Below are 25,504 nucleotides of genomic sequence, written 5' to 3'. Positions count from 1 at the left end.
TTATAAGTGAATTCAATTGTAAGCTGTGACCATTTCTCCCGTATTGTGGCAATGATTTCTCCTTTTGGGTCTCCCATTCTATTAAAAGGCTATTACTTCAGCCAATGACAAAGAGTACTTCACAGTAACACTGAGTGGACAAAACATTAGGAACACCTTCTTAATATTGAGTTGCACCCCTTTTTCCCTCAGAACAGCCTCAATTTGTTGGGTCATGGACTCTACAAGGTGTCAATGTTGACTCCAATGCTTCCCACAGTGTCAAGTTGGCTGGATGTCCTTTGGGTGGTGGACCATCTTGATACACACTGGAAAATGTTGAGCGTGAAAATCCCAGTAGCGTTGCAATTCTTCATACACTCAAACCGGTGTGCCTGACACCTACTACCATTCAACGGCACTTAAATATTTTGTCTTGCCCATTCACCCTCTGAATGGCACACATATACAATCCATGTCTCAATTGTTTCAAAGCTTAAAAATCCATCTTTAACCCGTCTCCTCCCCTTCATCTACACTGATTGAAGTGGATTTAACAGGTGACGTCAATAAGGGACCATAGCTTTCACCTGGATTCACCTGTTTCCTACACTCAGTATATATTATTTGTTGGTCCTTCCTTCCGGGAACCAAGTTTATATACATGGCTGGAACATTTTCCCATGCAGTTAGTTGCATTGTTTCAAATAACATAGATACAACTTCACCACTTTCCTGAAGAGCCTCAGAAGTTACAAATCAATGAGCTGAGATCAAGGAGATCATGCAAGGGATAAAACGTTGGTAATTATAACATTTCCCAATCAATTCCAGCAGTCTGATTACATTCACAAGGGTTTGGCAGCCAATTTATTTAGCTCATATTAAATCTGGCCATCTCATCACGCCACACAGCTTACCTGCCGATGTGTGGTTTGTCATCTCATCTTGTATGTCGCTGTATTAATTTCCTCAACCCCTCTCTGAAAATAGATCTCTATGGGCCTTGTTTTTGATTAGATGACTAATTAAAAACAGCGGAGAGACTCAGGAAAGAGAGGAGGGTTTGAAGAGTAGTTAGTCTGGTCCACTATGGTTGACCCTACTGTAGCTATACTCGCTCTCTCTCTGCAAATTCCTTCTGATATTTAGCAGGCATGTTAGGGAATACAGAAGCAGCTCATCCTAGGGCAATGTGGCCAATTTTTCCTGTCGTAGCTTAAACTCTGGTGTCTCAGCTGTCAGCCAGGGGTATTTAGGGTGTTTGTGTGTAATTGTGTGTTGTTTGAACAAATTGTCCCCCTATATACCATGAAAACCAGTGTGTGTGTGTGTGGAGGGGGGGGTGAGAGACTATCAGGGTGAAGGGAGGAGGGGTCTACTTGCTGGTCACAGGATCCATGGTTTGGATACAAACCTGGGGCTTTGTCATATTTGATAAGAGACAGAAGTGCTTAGACATGGACTGGAATGCAGAGGAGGCAAGTTGGCGTTTTCGACTTAGCTAAAGTATTCCCCAGCCAAAGGTCAGCCCGTGCTGCTCTGTGATTTGGTGAGTGGGAGGATGACAGAACTTGCCTTATACAGTCAAGTGTATTTCACAAAGGGAGATGGGAGGCAAAAAGGGTGAGCTGAGGACTGTGTGACTCCTGGCTTTGTTTCCATGAGGCTTACTGACACACAAGTGGATTCATTGTAGAACTAGTTAATTACGCTAACAGCAACAGGCTTATAGTTAATTAAATCTGGTCAGCCCATTTGTAGTGTGTCAGGTTATTTTAATATTGGTGAGGATATTTACTGCTCCAGCCCTCTGTGATTTGTTTTTTTAAAGTGTCACAAGGAGGTTGTGGATATAATGGAATACCAGCAGCAAGAATGCGGCAAGGAGGTCAGAGTGCTGCTGTTAGGTGACACAGAGGTAAGCTGTGGGGCTATTGGTTTTTATGTCACATGCACAAATACAATGAAATGCCTTTCTTGCAAACTCAAAGCCCAACAATGCAATAATCAATAACAACGTATTACTAGAAGAAAACAAATACGAGAAATAAGAATAAGAAATACACAATTAAGTAAGTATACTATATACAGGAAATACTTAAAAAGTCAGTTCCAATACCATATTTACATGTTCAGGGATACTGGAGTGATGGAGGTAGATATGTGTAGGAGTAAGGTGACAAGGCAACAGGATATCAGATAAACAGAGTAGCAGCAGCTTGCATGTGTGTGGGTGTGTAGAGTCAGTATAAACGTATGTGCATATTATGTGTGAGTGAGCAAATGATGGAGTGAATGTATGTTGGCGTGACAGTGTGTGTGTAGGGCCCTGTGAGTTTGCATAGAGAAATTAAAGGTCAATAGAGAAACAAGGTAAACTCGGTCCGTGTAGCTAATTTGTTAGCTATTTATCAGTCGTATTGCTTGGGGATAGAAGCTGCTCAAGAGCCTGTTGTCAGACTTGATGCACCGGTACTTTTTGCCTTGCGGCAGCAAAAAAAAGGTCTATGTCTTGGGTGGTTGGGGTCTTTGACGATTTTCCGGGCCTTCTTTTCACACCGCCTGATATAGCGGTCCTGGATGGCAGGGAGCTCAGCCCCAGTAATGTACTGGGCTGTCCGCACAGCCCTCAGTAGCGCCATGCGATCGAGGACAGTGCTATTGCCATACCAAGCAGTGATGCAGCCAGTCAATATGCTCTCAATGGTACAGCTGTAGAATCTTTTCAGGATTTGAGGGCCCAGCCAAAATTAAACTTCCTGAGGGGGAAGAGGCACGCGGCTTCTTCACGACTGTTTGGACCATTTTAAGTGTTTAGTGATTTGGACACAGAGGAACTTGAAGCTATCTACCTGCTCCACTGCCGCCCCGTCGATGTGGATGGGACCACACTGTCAGGTCACTGACCTCCACAATACTTTTTCTAACCTCTCTGGATTACAACCAAATTATGATAAGTGTACTATATTACCTATTGATCACCAAAAAAATAAAACTTTTACATTACAATGACGGTGATGTGGACATACTCCGTAGAAAGAAATTATCTTACTACAATACATTTTAATAGAAAGTTGGCAAAATAGATATAATTTTTGCTACCATGGAAAGGAAAATAGCTGTCCATTTGTGGAAAAATCCCCCTAATTAACTTTTTAGTCATATCCCAGTTTACCCTGATTAACTCTTTAGTCATATCCCAGTTTACATATTTGCTTATGGTCTTGCCTACACCTAGCTACCTGTTTTGTAAAATGATTTGAGCAAAAAATGACATTTTATTTGGAACGGCAAGCCAGACAAAATTAAACGGCCCTATTTGTGAAATAAATATTAATTCATAGGGCAGAAATTATTAAATATTTAAGCATTGGACCTCTCACTAAAGGCGTCAGTCATACAAAATGTATATTTCAATTGAAACTGGTTCTAGAGCAGATTTGTAAGAATATCTCACCCCAGTTTGGTGAGTGTCAAACTTGGTGGGTGTCAAAATAGCTAGCCATAATGGCCGGGCTATCCACTCAGAATATTGCAAGATGTGCTTTCACCGAAAAGCTATTTTAAAATCGGACACCGCGATTGCATAAAGGAGTTCTGTATCTATAATTCTTAAAATAATTGTTATGTTTTTTTGTGAACGTTTATCGTGAGTAATTTAGTAAATTCACCGGAAGTTTTCGGTGGGTATGGTAGTTCTGAACGTCACATGCTAATGTAAAAAGCTGGTTTATGATATAAATATGAACTTGATTGAACAAAACATGCATGTATTGTATAACATAATGTCCTAGGAGTGTCATCTGATGAAGATCATCAAAGGTTAGTACTGCATTTAGCTGTGGTTTTGGTTTTTGTGACATTATATGCTAGCTTGAAAAATGGGTGTGTGATTATTTCTGGCTGGGTACTCTCCTGACATAATGTAATGTTTTGCTTTCGTTGTAAAGCCTTTTTGAAATCGGACAATGTGGTTAGATAAAGGAGAGTCTTGTCTTTAAAATGGTGTAAAATAGTCATATGTTTGAAAAATTGAAGTTTTAGCATTTTTGAGGTATTTGTAATTCGCGCCACGCTCTATCATTGGATATTGGTGAGGCGTTCCGCTAGCGGAACATCTAGATGTAAGAGGTTTTAACACAAAACTTGCCACACAGCAATTTTGCGGGTGTTAAAATCTCTGTGTTGAAAAGTGTTGTGTTATATCTGAGTGTTGATTCTAATGGGGTTAACACCTGGGGGATTGAAATTGACTCCACCAGGGGTGAATAAACAAAGTGTTTTCCAGTGGTTGTTATTACTCTACTATGTTGAGTTAATTTCTGTTCACTTTCTGAGAGTGAAAAAGACATGGGTGGGGCCTCTATCATATTTCCCAGCATTCTTTGTTGCAGGTTGTTTTTTAGAATAGTTTGTTTTAATGTCTATGTTTCTGCATGCATATGTATTGATCTTATACTACTTAAAGATAAATAACAAACTAATCCAATCTTTAAGTGGTTGGACTTATTTCAGTCATTATTGAGATGGTTGTGCCAGTTTAGATGGCTTAGGTAGTCTCATTTATCGACCTTTCCTACCTTTGCAGTCATTCTAACTGCAGATTGCGGACAATGGGGTAAAGTACTTCAGTAAAAATTATTTAAAGTACTACTTAAGTTGTTTTTGGGGTATCTTTACTTTACTGTTTCTATTTTGTACAACTTCCACTACATCCCTAAAGAAAATACACGACTTTATCAAATATATGTGGACACCTGCTCAATGAACATCTCATTCCAAAATCATGGGCAATGTTGCAATAACAGCCTCCACTCTTCTGGGAAGGCTTTCCACTTGATGCTGGAATGTTGGTGCCATTCAGGAATGTTGCTTCCATTTAGCCACAAGAGCATTAGTGAGGTTTGGCACTGATGTTGGGCCTGTCTCACAGTCGGCGTTCCAATTCATACCAAAGGTGTTCGATGGGGTTGTTGTCAGGGCTCTGTGTAGGCCAGTCAAGTTCTTCCACACCGATCTCGACAAACCATTTCTGTATGGACCTCACTTTGTGCACGGGGGCATTGTCATGCTGAAACAAGAAAGGGCCTTCCCCAAACAGTTTCCACAAAGTTGGAAGCATAGAATTGTCTAGAATGTTATTGTATGCTGTACCGTTAAGAGTTCCCTTCACTGGAACTAAGGAGGCTGAACCATGAAAACAGCCTCAGACCATTATTCCTCCTCCACCGAACTTTACAGTTGGCACTATGCATTGGGGCAGGTAGCGTTCTCCTGGCATCCACCAAATCCAGATTCGTCCGTCGGACTGCCAGATGGTGAAGCATGATTCATCACTCCAGAGAACGCGTTTCCACTGCTCCAGAGTCCAATAGCGGCGAGCTTTACACCACTCCAGCCAATGCTTGGCATTGCGCAGAGTGATCTTAGGCATGTGTGTGGCTGCTTACACCAAAAAGTACTTGTTACATTTCTAATGCATAGACAGGACAGAATTATGGTCCAATTCACGCACCTATCAATATAACGCTTTGTCATCCCTACTGCCTCTGCTCTGGTGGACTCACTAACCACAAAAACTGCGTGTGTAAATTATGTCTGAGTGTTGGAGTTTGCCCATCTGTTTGTAAATAAACATTTTAAACAAGAAAATCGTGCTGTCTGCTTTGCTTAATGTAAGACATTTGATGTATAGCATTTACTTTTTACTTATACTGAATTATGACAATTGAGTACTTTTTCCACAACTGACTGCGGGTAATTCATTGTTGGATATTCTAACTCGGGCTGGATTCCAATAGGAATTATAGAACACTTTTCAAGTCGGCATAAAGTGACTTGTCCATGTGGCCTGCAAACCAGGAATTTCAGACCACTGTGTTAGGCTGTTGAAGTATGGTATTGTCACGTTTACTCCCACTCCCCCTCTCTGGCGCTCGTTACGCAAACCGGCAACCATCGTTACGCGCACCTGTGCCTCATGACACTCACCTGGACTCCATCACCTTCCTGATGACCTCCCCTACATCTGTCACTCCCCTTGGTTCTTTCCTTAGGCATTTCTGTTCCTGTGTTTGATGTCTGTACGCTACTCGTTTCTTTTTTTGTTCCGTTATTTATTAAATTCACTCCCTGTCATTGCTTCCCGATTCTTAGCGTACACGCTGCAGGTATTAAAAAAAAGTTTATGTATTGTCATAAATAATTCAATTTTATGATAAAATATTTACTGTCCAGCTCAGGCGTTCAGCATAGCCGGCCTTCTAGCTGCTGCCGAACTTACTGCTGGCAAATGCCCTTCACTCATCAACCCAGGACTTGTCTCGTCATCATTACACACACCTGGTTCCAATCCCCACTCTATCACAGTACATTTACTCCCTCTGCCATTTGTATTTGTTGGTCATTGTAAATGTTACTTGTTTTCCCGAGAGGAATCTCTCCTATTTCCTGAGTACTTTATATTTTGCACCTTGGGTTCACCCTGTGCCTTTTTGTTTATGAAGATATATTTTGAGCACAACAGCGTTTGGGTTTTGTCCCACTTTGCTCTATGGTGCTTAAATAATGTCAGTTCTAAACCTACGACTGCCTCCTGCCTACTCCTCTCTACACCAGTGACACCATGTCTCTGTCACTAGCAAACACAGTCATTGGTGTTACTAGTACCTCTAAAATTCACTTGAAAGGCACCCGTTGGAAATAAATATGCAAATAAGGCTTTGCACCCTACAGTTCTAAAACAACACCGAAAAACAAGTTACTGTAACACCAGTGGTGTTAATCCCCTAACACTGGAAAGTGTAACAGCATCAGCTCTAATAAAGTGTTCATTTAAATCAGAATTTGCAACACCCAACCCACCACTCTTGTGGTGTTAATTTTAACACTATTTCGGTGGGTCACATATAATTACGTGTCACATTTAATACTGTGAGGTGTTACAATTCCAATCCCAAATTTGCTTTGCAGCCTAATTAACTTTATATTTGACTGATACAGTATAGTTTGAGTTAATGTCTTTTCAACAATAGTACTTTAGAGTTCCAGCATTCCCCATAATTCTAAGTGGTAAATGCACTGCATCCACCTTGTAAATTTGGGATGGATTTGGGCCATAATAATTGTGCTGTGAAGTTAAATGATTCATGATGGAAGATTCATAAAAATGTTTTACAGAAAGACAGAGAATGTAATGAATAGTTGTTGAAAGCACTGCTTTCTTTTGATATCGAGAGCATATTCAGGACTGCATCTTTGTGAAGTCATTCAGTAGAGTTGCAATACAGTTACAAAGAACAGAGAGCACACTATAGTCTAAATCAAAAGCCCAACAAATATCTGTCTGCTCAGACCTAAGTGTGACATTCCAAACAGTACAATTGGCTAGCCCAAGGATCCTTTGCCATCTCATATATTCTAGCTCTCCATCATCATTGAACTATCATAGGCTTTAGAATGTCAGTTACTATGGTGTCCTGTATGTCATGAATGGAATCCTCTCCATACTTACATAAATCAGTGCAGCAAACTGTACCGAGGGTTTGAAAAAAGTGTGTTGCAATAGATGATTAAGGGGATTAGATTGATTTTGAGATATGCTTTGAATCTGTCCTCTAGTGTAACAGAGAGCCCCAAAATCAAAGGAGAGCAGCTGAAGCCAGCCACCACCTCAGACACATGTCTCTAGGAGCCCAAAGGACAATGACATTTTTTTTCTCTTCTGTGCCAATACAATTTAGAGTTGAGCACCAACATGCACTGCCACTGAAATGATATCTTAAATCAAACAATGTCTTATCTGAAGTTATGGTCCACCTCAGGCCGTTAGAACCAAACTATATCAAGGAGTGCAGAGGACTCAGTTGGTTGGACTTTCATTTCTTCTAAAATGCTGTTTATAGCCCTCCCGAGTGGCGCAGCGGTCTAAGGCACTGCATTGCAGTGCTTGAGGTGTCGTTATAGACCCGGGTTTGATCCCAGGCTGTGTCACAGCTGGCCGTGACCGGGAGACCCATGAGGCGGCGCACAATTGGCCCAGCGTTGTCCTGGTTAGGGGAAGGTTTGGCTGGCCGGAATGTCCTTGTCCCATCATGCTCTAGTAACTCCTTGTGGATGGCCGGGTGCCTGCAAGCTGACTTCGGTCGCCAGTTGTACAGTGTTTCCTCTGACAAATTGGTGCAGCTGGCTTCCGGGTTAAGAGAACAGTGTGTCAAGAAGCAGTGTGACTTGGCAGGGTCGTGTTTCAGAGGACACATGGCTCTTGACATTCGCCTCTCCCGAGTCCGTACAGGAGTTGCAGCGATTGGACAAGACTGTAACTACCAATTGGGGAGAAAAAGGAGTAAAAGTACAAAAACTAAAAACCATGCCATTTATAAATACTTTCCCAAGGATAATCTGAAAAACACACAAGTGATGGTGGAGTTGTCTTTCGAAGCAGTTGCTTTGGGAATGATGTGCATTGTGCATCCTCATATTTGGATATAGGCTGTTTTACAAACAGTAGGATTCCTTTCCAATCATGAAGATAACTATTGGTAATTGAAGGATGGATGCACATTAATTACAGGGCAGCTCAGCTGTTTACCAAAACAGTGATTGGGTAATGGCTTTGTTATTGTTCCAACTACAGATTGCCACTTTAATAAAACAATTCAGATACTACGTTCAATGAATTTCAATATCTGCTAGACCCATGAGGCAGCAGGAGTGACCATTTTCTCTTTCTCTCCTGCCATTCCCCCACCCCCTCTCACTGGGGATCACTCACTATGTACTGTTCTGGAGAGGCTTCTTATTAAAACAGCCTTTTAGAGACCATGGGTCCATCTGCATGAGTGCCATGCGCACACTATAAGGCAGGTCACTTCACTCCATAAAGACAGTGAGTATCAGATATGAAGGTAAGACCCAGATGCAGACCACGTCGGATAACGAATAGTTTAATAATCCCACAGGGGCAGGCAAATAGACAGGTCAAGGCAAGCCGAGGTCAATAGTCCAGAGAAGTGGGGGAAAGGTACACGACGGCTCAGGGTCAGGTCAGGCAGAGGTCGGTAATCCAGAGGTAGGGCAAATGTACAGGACAGCAGGCAGGCTCAGGGGCAGACAGAGTGGGCAGGCAGGCAGGCTAGGAGACAGGACAGGCAAGGGTCAAAACCAGGAGGGCGAGAAAAAGTGAGACTGGGGAAAAGCAGGAGCTGAGACAAACCGCTGGTAGGCTTGAACAAACAAGACGAACTGGCACAGACAGACAGAAAACACAGGTAAAAATACACAGGATAATAGGGAAGATGGGCGACACCTGGAGGGGGGTGGAGACAATCACGTAGACAGGTGAAACAGATCAGAGTGTGACAGTGAGAGCACAAACTAGATGCTGTCATGCTGACATGCTCTCTGAGCTCCCTCGGGCATGGCTACTTACTGGAAAAATATTATCAAAACTATGATCTCGTTCGAAAACTAAAATCACATTCCTATCTTAACAGAAATATTCTCTTCATCCTTGATATTTCCTACACAACGTAAAGGATGTGAACCTGACATGCACAGTGTGAAAGCTCTTCAAGTTACAATATTATTGTTAAGCAGTTAGATCAAACAACTCCTTCGTAAGATGTATTTATTTTTATTTTACCTTTATTTAACCAGGCAAGTCAGTTAAGAACACATTCTTATTTACAATGATGGCCTAGGAACAGTGGGTTAACTTCCTTATTCAGGAGCAGAATGACAGATTTTTTACCTTGTCAGCTCGGGGATTCAATCTAGCAACATTTCCGTTACTGGCCCAATGCTTAACCACTAGGCTACCTGCTGCCCCGTTTTAAAATGAAACATGTATGGAAACAGGTGAATTAAGACTCCTCAGTTAGCAGGCTCAAGCTAGCTACCATCCCACATGGTAGCAAAAACTAACTAGCAGAAATTGTTAACAAGTGAGAAATGATTTAAACACACTTTGCTGTAGGCTACTATTTACTAGTTAACAAAAAATCATGTATGTCATAAAATATATTCACCCCACCCAGTATTGTAATCAAACTTACCAGAAAGCATGTAGTCCTTGGCTCAGACAATTTTAAGCAAAATTCCCCAAATTCCCGGGCTTAACTTCCCATGGAAATTTCCGTACATTTCTGGGAAAGTTTCCGCCCCTTTGCAACACTACTCATACACATCAGACCATGTTTATGATCAAATGTAGGCATGTTATTAAATGATCTAATGTAAAACATTTCATTAAACTGAGAAATGACGTGACCATAAACAGTAGAGTATCTTGTAGCCACAACTCTGCGTGCCTCTGCATGACAACAAATGCTTTAGAAATGAATTGATTGCTTTGTACTCTCTTTGTTTGTGCCTCTATAGCAGCTCTGTAACTTATAGTCATGCAATATATCTGAATCTACAGTCTGTCTAATCATCCCTTTTATTCAGACGGCAACAAGAGAAGGCATCAGATTCTGAGTAAAATTGTTGAGGACAAGGCAGCCTTGACAGCTGTTCAACTTCACGAGCAGCAGGCAGAGTTTAGCCCCCCACAGTGGATGAGCTGATCAATACTGACACCTTTGTGTGGCCATGGGAGAGACTTGGCACCAGTAAATATATGATTGCAGAAGGTATCTGTTGTGATTTAATTTTTACATTCAGCGTAGGCTGCAATCATTGCTATTGTTCTGTTATATACCTCTGTGAGTTTACATTTCACAGGCAACAGCCATCAAAAAGGCAATCTTCGACAGACTGATGTTGGTGAACAGACTGCAGGAGGAAGAGAGGATCCTGGTGCAGGAGATTAAGAGGCACTTGGGGAGCCTACAAAGAGCCACAGGAACTCTGGAGGCACTGTCCCTACAGCTGCAAGATCAAAGTTGAGGTTTATACTACATTTGGACTGAACTACCCTCCACACTATTTTGTGTAGTGGAATTGTAAATTATTTACGGCAGTGGACTGGAGTTGTCAGAGGGAGGAATGGCCTTTTCTACCTCCTGAAGAGAAGATTGAGTTAACTGACACAAGACCAAGTCAACACAAGGAATACCTACCACAATCTGATTCTGGGAGAAGGGGATATTTTTGATGACTCTGATGTAGATGAGAACTCAGATGAAGATAGAAGTCCTATTGCTGAGAGCTCAGATAACGACTGCTATGCTTTCTGAAATCATACACCACCCCTGCCTCTTTCTCTCGGTTTCTTTCTCTCCCGCAGGAGAGGGAGAAGGCCGCCTCCACCTCCCTCAGGAGCCTCGACCCCTCACCTTCTGAACCTATCCAGAGAAATGTAATTTCATTGGTGGTTATTTCTGCGCCTCTCTCGGCGCTGTCCAGAGTGTTTCGATTTCCTCACTCACGGGTCTATTATACAGTACCCATCAAAAGTTTGGACACACTTACTCATTCCAGGGTTTTTCTTTATTTGTACAATTTTCTACATTGTAGATTAATAGTGAAGACATCAAAACTATGAAATGACGCATATGGAATCATGTAGTAACCAAAAAAGTGTTAAACAAATAAAAATATATTTTATATTTGAGATTCTTCAAAGTAGCCACCCTGTGCCTTGATGACAGCTTTGCACACTCTTGGCATTCTTTATTTGAAAATGTACCCACTTCCCGGAGAGTAGTTATGGTATTTGTGCATTTTAATTGGTCATGGCACCTGATTCCTTGTATTAGAACCAATACTGAAGCGTCTGTCAATTTACTACTGGTGAATATGGGAGACCTAATGTCTTATACCAGTGTCACGATTCAAATATCACTGTTGTTGACAGCACATATTACCAAAATTAGGGTCCGTGGTCCGTCCATAATATAAATCTCTCGTCAATACACACACACTCAGGAAACAAAAACAAACACACAAAACGAACAGTATTTGTTTAGGAACGTCTTCTTTTCTTAGAATTTAAAAACATTAATTTCTTCTCCATCAAAATATTTTGAATTACTCATTTTACATTTTGTACCCACATGGTAGTTCCTCCTATGCAAATTTCCATGTAAGTTTTACATTTATAGCTGGTTTCCAAATCATAACCATGTTTTACCAGTCCACTGATTGTGTAGGTCAGTTGTGTGTGGCTCAGTTGGTAGAGCATGGTGTTTGCAACGCCAGGGTTGTGGGTTCAATTCCCACGGGGGACCAGTATAGAAAAAAAAAAGGTATGAAATGTATGCATTCACTACTGTAAGTCGCTCTGGATAAGAGCGTCTGCTAAATGACTAAAATGTAAATTATTAATTTTATTTTACAGTTTTTCTAACCTGCAGGAATATTTTCTTATCCTGGAATTGCTTTCATCAGGACTCTGTCCTGGTATCGCTTTCACGTGTGACCTATTCCCAGAACAACATTTTCTAAAAGTTCCCAGAACTTTCCCCAATTGGAGGTTGCGTTTAAGAAAATCAGTCTCACCCTTAACTCTGTCTGTTCAGGATGGCGTATCCATCCACTGACACTCCTAGCTGGGTCCGCTTAATCAGAGCCTATCTAATGGGAAATCTCTCAGTTCTGCCGCCAGGACAAGACTGATGACAATAAATGTCAACATGCTTGTGAAGTTAATAAAAAAAAGTGTCTATTTAGTGTAAATAAGTTTAATTGCAAGCCAACATTATTATACTTTAATACACTGCATTGTGTTTCAGAATGATATATCACATTGTCAATGTCATTTTCTTGACCTTATCACCGTTGTTGCTTGCAGCTGATTTGATTGTACAGTTCAAACGAAGTGGTTCAAATGAATCAAATCTGGTTTAGAGATTGAGTGGTGTAACGTATATGCTGGGAGTCAGGAAACAGGTGCAGAAGGTAAGTTTAACGTTATTCTACATTTAGAAACTGTATTGTATTTCTGAATGACTTTATCATCGTTGTTGCTTACAACTGATTTGATTGTACAGTTCAAACAAAGTGGTTCAAATGAATAAAATCTGGTTTAGAGATTGAGTGGTGTAACGTATACGCTGGGAGTCAGGAAGCAGATGCAGAAGGTAAGTTTAACTGTATTGTATTTCTGAATGACTTTATCACCGTTGTTTCTTACAGCTGATTTGATTGTACAGTTCAACCTTTAACTTTAACCTGTCTCCTCCCCTTCATCTACATTGATTGAAGTTGATTTAACAAGTGACATCGATAAGGGATCTGGTCAGTCTGTCAGGAAAGAGAATGTTTTGTACACTCAGTGTGTGTTCTTGCTGTTTTAAGAACATTCCGTTTTTCTATTTGACGATGGGAACAAGTTCTATTTTGTGATATTCACATTTAGACTTAATACTCCATATTTTGGTCTGCCCTGTAATATAATTAACAGGTTTGTTAAATTTCATGAACATTGAATTGCACACACTTCATTTCAAATCCTTGCAATTTAACAAATAATTCCATTCTCACTTTGTTTTGATGACAGATGGATGCAAGAGACAACATGCTCTGCAGAAAGATATTGGATTAAAAGGCCAAATTGACAGCTGCCATAGAGTACAACACCCTTGTACCAGATTCAGCAATACCATCGGCAGATGAGATCCTTTCCGCAGACCTTCATGCATGGCCTTGGGAGCTGCATGGACAGGACCCGGTACTTCTCAGATTTGACTTTGTTTGTTCCGGCATCTATCTGTCCAGATCCGGTACCTCTCGCAGCATGAATTATTAATTGGTTCACTGTTCGTATTGTAGACATTCTAATAAAAGTGATCAGCATTAAATCAAGTTGCATCCTCGTTATTTCTCCCGCCCCCCCAGAAAGACCATCATGTAAAAGCGTGGTGATCCTTCTATGTAGTCATCCTATCCTGCCACACTGATTCCAGACCAGCTCTCTTAGTTGAACATAGAGGTTATGGGGTGGGCCGGTGGGGTAAGTAACTGATCTTGACACAGGTCTTGGTAGTGGTGGTCAGCTAGTGAAGAAGTCCTTACATAATCACGTCACGTAGCCTAGTCGTCTCCTTACTGAATTTGAATTGTGGGAAAGCCCCCCCCCCCCCAACAAAAATATTTGTATAAGTAAAGGCAATAGAGTTAGACATTTTTCAAGTACAAAAATCCAGAGAAATATGGTGAGTCGAACCCAGAATGAGCCAGCTAACTGTTAGTGTCGGAGGAGAGGCAAACCATGGCCAAGACCAAAGAGCTCTCCAAGGATGTCAGGGACAAGATTGTAGACCTACACAAGGCTGGAATGGGCTACAAGACCATCGCCAAGCAGCTTGGTGAGAAGGTGACAACATTTGGTGTGATTATTCGCAAATGGAAGAAACACAAAAGAACTGTCAATATCCCTCGGCCTGGGGTTCCATGCAAGATCTCACCTTGTGGGGTTGCAATGATCATGAGAACGGTGAGGAATCAGCCCAGAACTACACGGGAGGATCTTGTCAATGATCTCAAGGCAGCTGGGACCATAGTCACCAAGAAAACAATTGGTAACACACTACGCCGTGAAGGACTGAAATCCTGCAGTGCGCGCAAGGTCCCCCTGCTCAAGAATACATATACATGCCCGTCTGAAGTTTGCCAATGAACATCTGAATGATTCAGAGGACAACTGGTGAAAGTGTTGTGGTCAGATGAGACCAAAATGGAGCTCTTTGGCGTCAACTCAACTCACCGTGTTTGGAGGAGGAGGAATGCTGCCTATGACCCCAAGAACACCATCTCCACCGTCAAACATGGAGGTGGAAACATTATGCTTTGGGGGTGTTTTTCTGCTAAGGGGACAGGCCAATTCACCGCATCAAAGGGACGATGGACGGGGCCATGTACCATCTAATCTTGGGTGAGAACATCCTTCCCTCAGCCAGGGCATTGAAAATGGGTCATGGATGGGTATTCCAGCATGACAATGACCCAAAACACACGACCAAGGCAACAAAGGAGTGGCTCAAGAAGGAGCACATTAAGGTCCTGGAGTGGCCTAGCCAGTCTCCAGAACTCAATCCCATAGAAAATCTGTGGAGGGAGCTGAAGGTTCGAGTTGCCAAACGTCAGCCTCAAAACTTTAATGACTTGGAGAAGATCTGCAAAGAGGAGTGGGACAAAATCCCTCCTGAGATGTGTGCAAACCTGGTGGCCAACTACCAGAAACGTCTGACCTCTGTGATTGCCAACAAGGGTTTTGCCACCAAGTACTAAGTCATGTTTTGCAGAGGGGTCAAATACTTATTTCCCCCATTAAAATGCAAATCATTTTATAACATTTTTGGCATGCGTTTTTCTGTTTTTTTGTTGTTGTTATTCTGTCTCTCACTGTTCAAATAAACCTACCATTAAAATTATAGACTGATCATTTCTTTGTAAGTGGGCAAACGTACAAAATCAGCAGGGATCAAATAATTTTTTCCCACGCTGTATATTCTCATGTGTGATCTGCTGTAGCCTATATTGATTTATTTTACTTGAAGTTATATTCCGATATTGTGATATTTGTTCTACTGCTACATTGCTGTCTTGAACATTATATGAAATGCTGTTATTGTAAGCCCCACAGATGAGTATGTGTGCGTATGGCAGTGTCGTCTAAAAATCTTGCTGTACATTGATGTCTAGAAAGTTAGGCTATAGGAAATTCGGACTTGTGTAAGCCCTGCAGCTATATTCAAGTATGTGGGCATACTGCAGTGACGTCTAAAATCTTTGAATTCATTAGCACCTTGGAGTGCTGTCCGTTTCACCACCATAGATAGTAGGCTACTTGGCTGCTATGTTGTGTTTGAGACTTTTTTTTCTCTCAATGTGTTTCAGTACCTCAGAGCTCCCAGGATACCCTCCATCGCGCTCACTATGTGTTCCGGTACATCCCAATAAACAAATTAAGCACTGAGTATGAGTGTTTGTGTGTCACAATTACAATAACTATGTTTCTGTTTAGCTATCTGTGTTTGTTCAGTTATGCAATTAAAGTTACAAATCCACATTGCATTCTTATGAATTTACAGCTGACCTATTCACAAAGAAAATAGCCTTTGACCGGGTGATGCTCCTGAGACGGCTGAAGGAGGAGGAGTTAATTGTCCTAAAGGAAGTCAAGCAGCGCTGGGAAAGCCTAAAGAGGGAATCGGGGACTGTGCAAGACCTTGCTTCACATGTGGCACTTGAACTAAACAGGCAAGGTAGGTGCACTTTCATGGAAAAGTACAATTGATGTTGGCACCCTCTAAATGCTATTGTATTTAAGGAATACTTTATATTTACACTGCATGTTATTTATATTTACACTACTTTATATTTACACTGCATGTTATTTACACTGCATGTTATGATTAGGCCATCAATTGAATCAGTCATAAGCTGGAAGCAGAGTTCTCTTCTTCATACTTCAGAGGAGAGTAAGCAGCCTCAGAAGACACTTGGTCAAACTTATATATTTATTTTATTTAACCTTTATTTAACTAGGCAAGTCAATTAAGAACAAATTCTTATTTACAATGACGGCCTACACTGGCCAAACCCAGATGATGCTGGGACAATTGTGCACCGCCCTATGGGACTCCCAATCACAGCTGGTTGTGATACAGCCTGGATTTGAGCCAGGTTGTCTGTAATGACGCCTCTAGCACTGAGATGTGGTGCCTTAGACCGCTGCGCCACTCGGGAGCCCCCTATATTCAGCAAAGCTATGGGCCAAGACACCTCCCTCCTAGAATATGACTTCATAGATGACCTCCTGGAAGAGGACATAGATGACATCTATGACAGCATCCACTACAGCTCTGATGACGAGGAATCTATCACAGACTAAAGGTGTTCGTTTAAGATGGCCCAGGCGCCTCGGTAGGCGGAGTTTGCACCGGGTGAAAAGGGATTTGTTTTGCATATGTGCTTTATCTGCCTTCCTAAGGAATAATAGTTTGAACATACATTCTATGGAAAAGACATGTTTGTTTCTGCCTTGTTGACAATGTGACCAGGTGGCACAGATTTAAGAAGGGCTCCTCTCACTGCTTTTGCGCGGTTACATGACTGGAATCGATGCACCCCTTTAAATGGCCAATCTGCAATTGCTAAATCCATTTTTGGACTTAGAAAATAAATGTATGTACCCACTGATTCTTGAAGAATATAATCTATAAATGCCTCCTGAACATAGTTCAACTGTCGTACTCCATCAGAATGCAAAATATAAGCTTTTTCTACTCCAATGTTTGTAAACAAAGTAAATTAAACATTCCACGGCGGGCCGAGTGTCTCCCCTGGACTATAGCCTCAAAACATGGTTTAAACTATGGTTACTTTTCTCCAGCCCCATCCCTCAGCTTTTTACATTTGCGGGAGAACAATTTGTTTCACCTGCTGATTGTCGATTTAAACATTGTTAAACTGTAATGTGCTCCTGTGCTTGTGTATGCTTATTAAATTAGTTTATAAATACCCAAAAACTTTATCCTTGTCATTTGCATCCTGATGGAGCAGTGGTTCACAGTATATTAGTCATGGGCTTTAAGTCAACAATTCCTTGTTATGTATGAGATGTTCAAATGCGTAACTAGTACTGAGTACTTCTTTGACCAGTTACTTCTTTACTCTCACTCAAGTAGTTTTGGAGAGGGCTATTTTTCTTGTACTTGAGTGCAAGAACTGACTCGCCCATCTGCTGCAGATAGAACCGGTTAGTTGAAAAATAATGTTGCCTAGAATCTACAGTCACTCACACTTAATCATCAAAAGTATGGACACAGAAATATTAGTGATTTGTATTTTGTTATGCTGACCCAATTATGACCCATAACATCATATGGGAATATTAATGCCCTTGGAAATTGTCTTATTAAAATGCTTATCCTACGTAATGAGTAAAACTGACACGATTCAATTCATATGAATGTTCTGTAGTGTTGTCACATCCTGAACAGGCCAGTTGCAGGCAAGTGACAAACTTTTAATGTGACTATTAGCAACAGCAGAGCACGTTTGCATTTCTTTGTATTATTAAAATTAGATGGGGAAAAAATGGCACTTGTGCAGATCTGACATATTGGGAGAATTGTGAACAGGCCCTTTGAACAGATATCTGTTTTGTCACAGCGTTTGGCTATGTCTTCGGTTTGGCCATTCAGTCAGTATTTGTTTTGGTTATGTGTGTCGCTGGCCGTGATGTAGTAATTTCAAAATTTTCAGATATTTTTTTTTTACTATTCATAAATTCTTCTTGCGCCGTTTTACTTTCATTTGAATGTTGTATACACTACCGTTCAAAAGTTTGGGGTCAAATAAAATAACATCATATTGATCAGAAATACAGTGTAAACATTGTTAATGTTGTAAATGACTATTGTAGATAATGGAATAAATACATAGGCGTACAGAGGCCCATTATCAGCAACCATCACTCCTGTGTTAGCCTTTTAAATTATCAACTTGGATTAGCTAATTGATCATTAGAAAACCCTTCTGCAATTATGTTAGCACAGCTGAAAACTTTTGTTCTGCTTTAAAAAACGGGCATTTAGACTAGTTGAGTATCTGGAGGATCAGCATTTACAGGCTCAAAATGGCCAGAAACAAAGTACTTTCTTCTGAAACTCGTCAGTCTATTCTTGTTCTGAGAAAGGAAGGCTATTCCATGCGAGAAATTGCCAAGAAACTGAAGATCTCGTACGACGCTGTGTACTACTCCCTTCACAGAACAGCGCAAACTGTCCCTTACCAGAATAGAAAGAGGAGTTGGAGGCCCGGGTACACAACTGAGCAAGAGGACAAGTATATTAGAGTGTCTAGTTTGAGAAACAGACGCCTCACAAGTCCTCAACTGGCAGCTTCATTAAACAGTTCCCGCAAAACACCAGTCTCAACATCAACAGTGAAGGGGTGACTCCGGGATGCTGGCCTTCTAGGCAGAGTTGCAAAGAAAAAGCCATATCTCAGACTGGCCAATAAAAATAAAAGATTTGCAAAAGAACACAGACACTGGACAGAGGAAGATTGGAAAAAAGGTTTATGGACAGACAAATCTAAGTTTGAGGTGTTCGGATCATAAAGAAGAACATTCGTGAGATGCAGAAAAAATGAAAAGCTGCTGGAGGAGTGCTTGATGCCATCTGTCATCATGGTGGAGGCAATGTGATGGTCTGGGGCTGCTTTGGTGGTGGTAAAGTGGGAGATTTGTACAGGGTAAAAGGGATCTTGAAGAAAGAAGGCTATCACTCCATTTTTCAACGTCATGCCATATCCTGTGGGCAGCACTTAATTGGAGCCAATTTCCTCCTACAACAGGACAATGACCCAAAGCACAGCTCCTAACTATGCAATAACTATTTAGGGAAGAAGCAGTCAGCTGGTATTCTGTCTATAATGGAGTGGCCAGCACAGTCACCGGATCTCAACCCTATTGAGCTGTTGTGAGAGCAGCTTGACCGTATGGTATGTAAGAAGTGCCGATCAAGCCAATCCAATTTGTGGGAGGTGCTTCAGGAAGCATGGGGTGAAATCTCTTCAGATTACCTCAACAAATTGACAACTAGAATGCCAAAGGTCTGCAAGGCTGTAATTGCTGCAAATGGAGGATTCTTTGACGAAAGCAAAGTTTGAAGGACACAATTATTATTATTATTTCAATTAAAAATCATTATTTATAACCTTGTCAACATCTTGACTATATTTCCTATTAATTTTGCAACTCATTTCATGTATGTTTTCATGGAAAACAAGGAAATGTCTAAGTTGAGCCTTTCCATAAGTCCACTCAAGTTTCTTCAACTGTCTTTTGACAGTGATTAGAGTGATGTTGTGCTGTGATGCCAGCAGATTTCAGATGGCCTTTGCCGATCGCTCATCATCTTCAACCATCAGATGGCTTGAATAGTCTCGCTGGAAATGGATGTATGTAAAATGTAAAAATGTTCAGCATTGAGTAAAGACCAGCAGGCGATTAATTTTTATCATTATTTTTATCATTATTAGGCTAACTTTACAGTATTGTTGCCTACTGTAATAGCTCATTTTCCTGGGTTTTCGTGTTCGGCTTAACACAGGCATCTGATGATAGTGTTAGCGAATAGCACACTCCATGACAAAAATCCCCAAGTCTACCTGTATTTCTGAAAGAGGGCTTAATTGGAGTCTATTTCTTCGGAGCATAGACCTATATAAAATAACTTAACTGGCTGAGGTAGGCTAAAAATATTTTCCGATATACTGTAGGTGACATGAGTCTCACTTACCCACTGTTGTCAACTATTTTAGTATCATTTTGCGCTGCTCTGAGACAAGCATGGGGACTGGTTTATTTTCACTGAATCTCCGTTTGGGTATTGGTTAGACTACAATTAGGGTGTGGAAATGTTATGTTCTTAGTATTGTAGCCTACTCCCGACCGTCACGTTGTACAGCGCCATATTTTCCGTTTCATCCTGAAGGAAACTCTGAGGATTTTGTTTTTTGTTTTTCTTGGAATAGAAACACTATAATATGAATCAAATTAATTAAGCTAAATGTATTACAATTAATCCCATATCAACTCAGCAAAAAAATAAACATCCTCTCACTGTCAACTGCGTTTATTTTCAGGAAACTTCTAAATATTTGTATGAACATAACAAGATTCCACAACTGAGACATAAACTGAACAAGTTCCACAGACATGTGACTAACAGAAATTGAATAATGTGTCCCTGAACGAAAGAGGGGTCAAAAATCAAAAGTAACAGTCAGTATCTGGTGTGGCCACCAGCTGCATTAAGTACTGCAGTGCATCTCCTCATGGACTGCACCAGATTTGCCAGTTCTTGCTGTGAGCTGATACCCCACTCTTCCACCAAGGCACCTGCAAGTTCCCGGACATTTCTGGGGGGAATGGCCCTTGCCCTCACCCTCCGATCCAACAGGTCCCAGATGTGCTCAATGGGATTGAGATCTGGGCTCTTCACTGGCCATGGCAGTACACTGACATTCCTCTTGCAGGAAATCACGCACAGAATGAGCAGTATGGTTGGTGGCATTGTCATGCTGGAGGGTCATGTCAGATTGAGCCTGCAGGAAGGGTACCACATGAGGGAGGAGGATGTCTTCCCTGTAACACACAGCGTTGAGATTGCCTGCAATGACAACAAGCTCAGTCCGATGATGCTGTGACACACCGCCCCAGACCATGACGGACCCTCCACCTCCAAATCGATCCCACTCCAGAGTGCAGGCCTCGGTGTAACGCTCATTCATTCAACGATAAACGCGAATCCGACCATCACCCCTGATGAGACAAAACCGTGACTTGTCAGTGAAGAGCACTTTTTACCAGTCTTGTCCAGCGACGGTGGGTTTGTGCCCACGTTGTTGCCCGGTGATGTCTGTTGAGGACCTATCTTACAACAGGCCTACAAGCCCTTAGTCCAGCCTCTCTCAGCCTATTGTGGACAGTCTCAGCACTGATGGAGGGATTGTGCGTTCCTGGTGTAACTTGGGAAGTTGTTGTTGCCATCCTGTACCTGTCCCGCAGGTGTGATGTTCAGATGTCCGATCCTGTGCAGGTTTTGTTACACGTGGTCTGCCACTGCGAGGACGATCAGCTGTCCGTCCTGTCTCCCTGTAGCGCTGTCTTAGGCGTCTCACAGTACGGACATTGCAATTTTTTGCCCTGGCCACATCTGCAGTCCTCATGCCTCCTTGCAGCATGCCTTAGGCACGTTCACGCAGATGAGCAGGGACCCTGAGCATCTTTCTTTTGGTGTTTTTCAGAGTCAGTAGAAAGGCCTCTTTAGTGTCCTAAGTTTTCATAACTGTGACCTTAATTGCCTACCGTATGTAAGCTGTTAGTGTCTTAACAACAGTTCCACAGGTGCATGTTCATTAATTGTTTATGATTCATTGAACAAGCATGGGAAACCATGTTTAAACACTTTACAATGAAGATCTGTGAAGTTATTTGGATTTTTACGAATTATCTTTGAAAGACAGGGTCCTGAAAAAGGAATGTTTCTTTTTTTGCTTAGTTTATCCGACTAAGATCATAACATCGTGTCAGAAGTGCTTCAACTTCATCAAATTTAAGACGAGAGATTATTTCAGAGAAAATAATAACGTTCCTTGAGTTTTGTCTGAGTTTAGAGTGATGAAAAGTAGCTACCAGCTAACTGCTCTTTCATACTATATCTCTTCATTGAGCAGAGCAGCCCAAGCTGTAACGGGGTGAGTGACTGGTTGCTGGGAAGTCAGGCGCAGGAGAGCAGTGATGGGTGATAACAGGAGAACTTTAATATACACCCTGGCCCAAAGGCACAGGCGAGGCAGCACAAAGCACAACCACGGTAACATGAACCGGATTAAACAAAACAAACAAACCTAGGTTTCAAACAAACCTAGCGCAAGCCAGCCTGTAGCGTAACACCCTACACAAAGAACAATTCCACCCACAGAAATGGGGGAAACAGAGGGTAATATACATTTAGTCTGATGGAATGTGAACCAGGTGTGTGGGAAAACAAGACAAAACAAATGGAAAATGAAAGGTGGAGCGGCGATGGCTAGAAGACCGTTGACGTCGAACGCCGCCCGAACAAGGAGAGGGACCGACTTCGGCGGAAGTCGTGACACAAGCTAAGCCATTGCTATAGAAACACACACTCAGAGCCACCATGAGCAGAGTGTATGGAGAAGGAACTGCTTGCCTGCACGGAGTAATCCAGTGACCCGGGAATACTTCTTTGACATTCAGAGGCTGAGCTACAACAAAAATGTACTTTGCTTGGGAAGTAATGTACAGTGAACAAAAATATTAACACAACATATAAAGTGTTGGTCCCAGAAATTTTCCATATGCACAAACAGCTTATTTCTCTCAGAATTTGTGCACAAATTTGTTTACATTCCTGTTAGTGAGCAAATTCTCATTTTCCAAGATAATCCATCCACCTGACAGGTGTGGCTTATCAAGAACCTGATTAAACAGCATGTTCATTACACAGGTGCACCTTGTGCTGGGGACAATAAAAGGCACTCTAAAATGTTCAGTTTTGTCACACAACACAATGTCTCAGATGTCTAAATTTGAGGGAGCATGCAATTGACATGTTGACTGCAGGAATGTCCACCTGAGCTGTTGCCAGATAAATTAATGTTCCTTCGAGAATTTGGCAGTACGTCCAACTGGCCTCATAACCGCAGACCACGTGTATGGCGTTGTGTGGATGAGTAGTTTGCTGATGCCAACGTTGTGAACAGAGTGCCCCTTGGTGGCAGTGGCGTTATGGTATTGGCAGGCATAAGCTACGGACAACGAACACAATTGCATTTTATCGATGGCAATTTGAATGCACAGAGATACCGTGATGAGATCCAGAGGCCCATTGTCGTGCCATTCATCCATTGCCATCACCTCGTGTTTCAGCATGATAATGCACAACTCCATGTCTAGTTGTTCATTGTTTAAGGTTGTTACAGTTGTTTCTATTTTTATATAGTATAATGCAACTTCATTGACAACTATCAGGGGGGTGCATGGGTAATATTATTACAAATTTGCATAGGGCCACATCTGGGAGGATTCTAGCAAGACATTGGCAGTCTCCGCTTAGATCTGAGAGACGGAAAATGAAGTCGGGCTGAGCCTGTCAGGCCGATTAAATCAGTTCTGGCAAACCAGAATAGGGCCCTGCTTGGGACTTGATTTTTTGCCTTTGAGATAAGATCTCTAGCTGGCCTGAGAGAGAGGGTCATGAATCTAGATTGGCATCAGTAATTAGCCTGTCTCTGCTGAGATGTTTGTCTTTCCATTGGGCACAAACTTGTTGAATCAACTTATTTCAAAGTAATTTGTCAAGGTATTGTGACCTGGAATCTATGTTTAAAATACATTGAATTTGCAAAAAGTCATCAACATAAACTGTTGTTTTGAGGGTGAATTTCAACCACAGGATTATGTCATCATGGTAACCATAGACAAACTATGAATAACATATGTTGAATTTGTACCTTTGTAACAATGTCATATCTTATATGCCAGAAAAAATATATATGCTGGGGACCAGCCACTGGGCAGCACCTCTTACTGGAGAATTGATTTACATTTACATTTTAGTCATTTAGCAGACGCTCTTATCCAGAGCGACTTACAAATTGGTGCATTCACCTATAATATCCAGTGGAACAACCACTTTACAATAGTGCATCTAAATCTTTTAAGGGGGGGGGTTAGAAGGATTACTTTATCCTATCCCAGGTATTCCTTGAAGAGGTGGGGTTTCAGGTGTCTCCGGAAGGTGGTGATTGACTCCGCTGTCCTGGCGTCGTGAGGGAGCTTGTTCCACCATTGGGGTGCCAGAGCAGCGAACAGTTTTGACTGGGCTGAGCGGGAACTGTGCTTCCTCAGAGGTAGGGAGGCGAGCAGGCCAGAGGTGGATGAACGGAGTGCCCTTGTTTGGGTGTAGGGCCTGATCAGAGCCTGAAGGTACGGAGGTGCCGTTCCCCTCACAGCTCCGTAGGCAAGCACCATGGTCTTGTAGCGGATGCGAGCTTCGACTGGAAGCCAGTGGAGAGAGCGGAAGAGCGGGGTGACGTGAGAGAACTTGGGAAGGTTGAACACCAGACGGGCTGCGGCGTTCTGGATGAGTTGTAGGGGTTTAATGGCACAGGCAGGGAGCCCAGCCAACAGCGAGTTGCAATAATCCAGACGGGAGATGACAAGTGCCTGGATTAGGACCTGCGCCGCTTCCTGTGTGAGGCAGGGTCGTACTCTGCGAATGTTGTAGAGCATGAACCTACAGGATCGGGTCACCGCCTTGATGTTGGTGGAGAACGACAGGGTGTTGTCCAGGGTCACGCCAAGGCTCTTAGCACTCTGGGAGGAGGACACAAGGGAGTTGTCAACCGTGATGGCGAGATCATGGAACGGGCAGTCCTTCCCCGGGAGGAAGAGCAGCTCCGTCTTGCCGAGGTTCAGCTTGAGGTGGTGATCCGTCATCCACACTGATATGTCTGCCAGACATGCAGAGATGCGATTCGCCACCTGGTTGTCAGAAGGGGGAACGGAGAAGATTAATTGTGTGTCATCTGCATAGCAATGATATGAGAGACCATGTGAGGATATGACAGAGCCAAGTGACTTGGTGTATAGCGAGAATAGGAGTGGGCCAAGAACAGAGCCCTGGGGGACACCAGTGGTGAGAGCACGTGGTGCGGAGACAGATTCTCGCCACACCACCTGGTAGGAGCGACCTGTCAGGTAGGACGCAATCCAAGCGTGCGCGGTGCCGGAGATGCCCAGCTCGGAGAGGGTGGAGAGGAGGATCTGATGGTTCACGGTATCAAAGGCAGCAGATAGGTCTAGAAGGATGAGAGCAGAGGAGAGAGAGTTAGCTTTAGCAGTGCGGAGAGCCTCCGTGACACAGAGAAGAGCAGTCTCAGTTGAATGCCCAGTCTTGAAACCTGACTGATTGGGATCAAGAAGGTCATTCTGAGAGAGATAGCAAGAGAGCTGGCCAAGGACGGCGCGTTCAAGAGTTTTGGAGAGAAAGGAAAGAAGGGATACTGGTCTGTAGTTGTTGACATCGGAGGG

The 25,504-nt window shown here is 42.3% G+C and overlaps 1 long non-coding RNA gene across 1 annotated transcript; it reads left to right on the top strand.

Moving 5' to 3' along the window:
- The first annotated feature begins 607 nt into the window (after positions 1-607).
- LOC106602994 (uncharacterized) lies at positions 608-13,713 on the top strand. The gene is made up of 3 exons (XR_001328332.1): positions 608-783; positions 1,814-1,900; positions 13,427-13,713. It is a non-coding gene; the product is annotated as an uncharacterized lncRNA (long non-coding RNA).
- The last annotated feature ends 11,791 nt before the right edge of the window (positions 13,714-25,504 follow it).

Source organism: Salmo salar, chromosome ssa04, assembly GCF_905237065.1.
Source record: "Salmo salar chromosome ssa04, Ssal_v3.1, whole genome shotgun sequence".
Classification (NCBI taxonomy): Eukaryota; Metazoa; Chordata; class Actinopteri; order Salmoniformes; family Salmonidae; genus Salmo; species Salmo salar.
The sequence above is the reverse complement of the archived record's forward strand: the minus strand, read 5'-3'. Positions and strand labels throughout refer to the sequence as shown.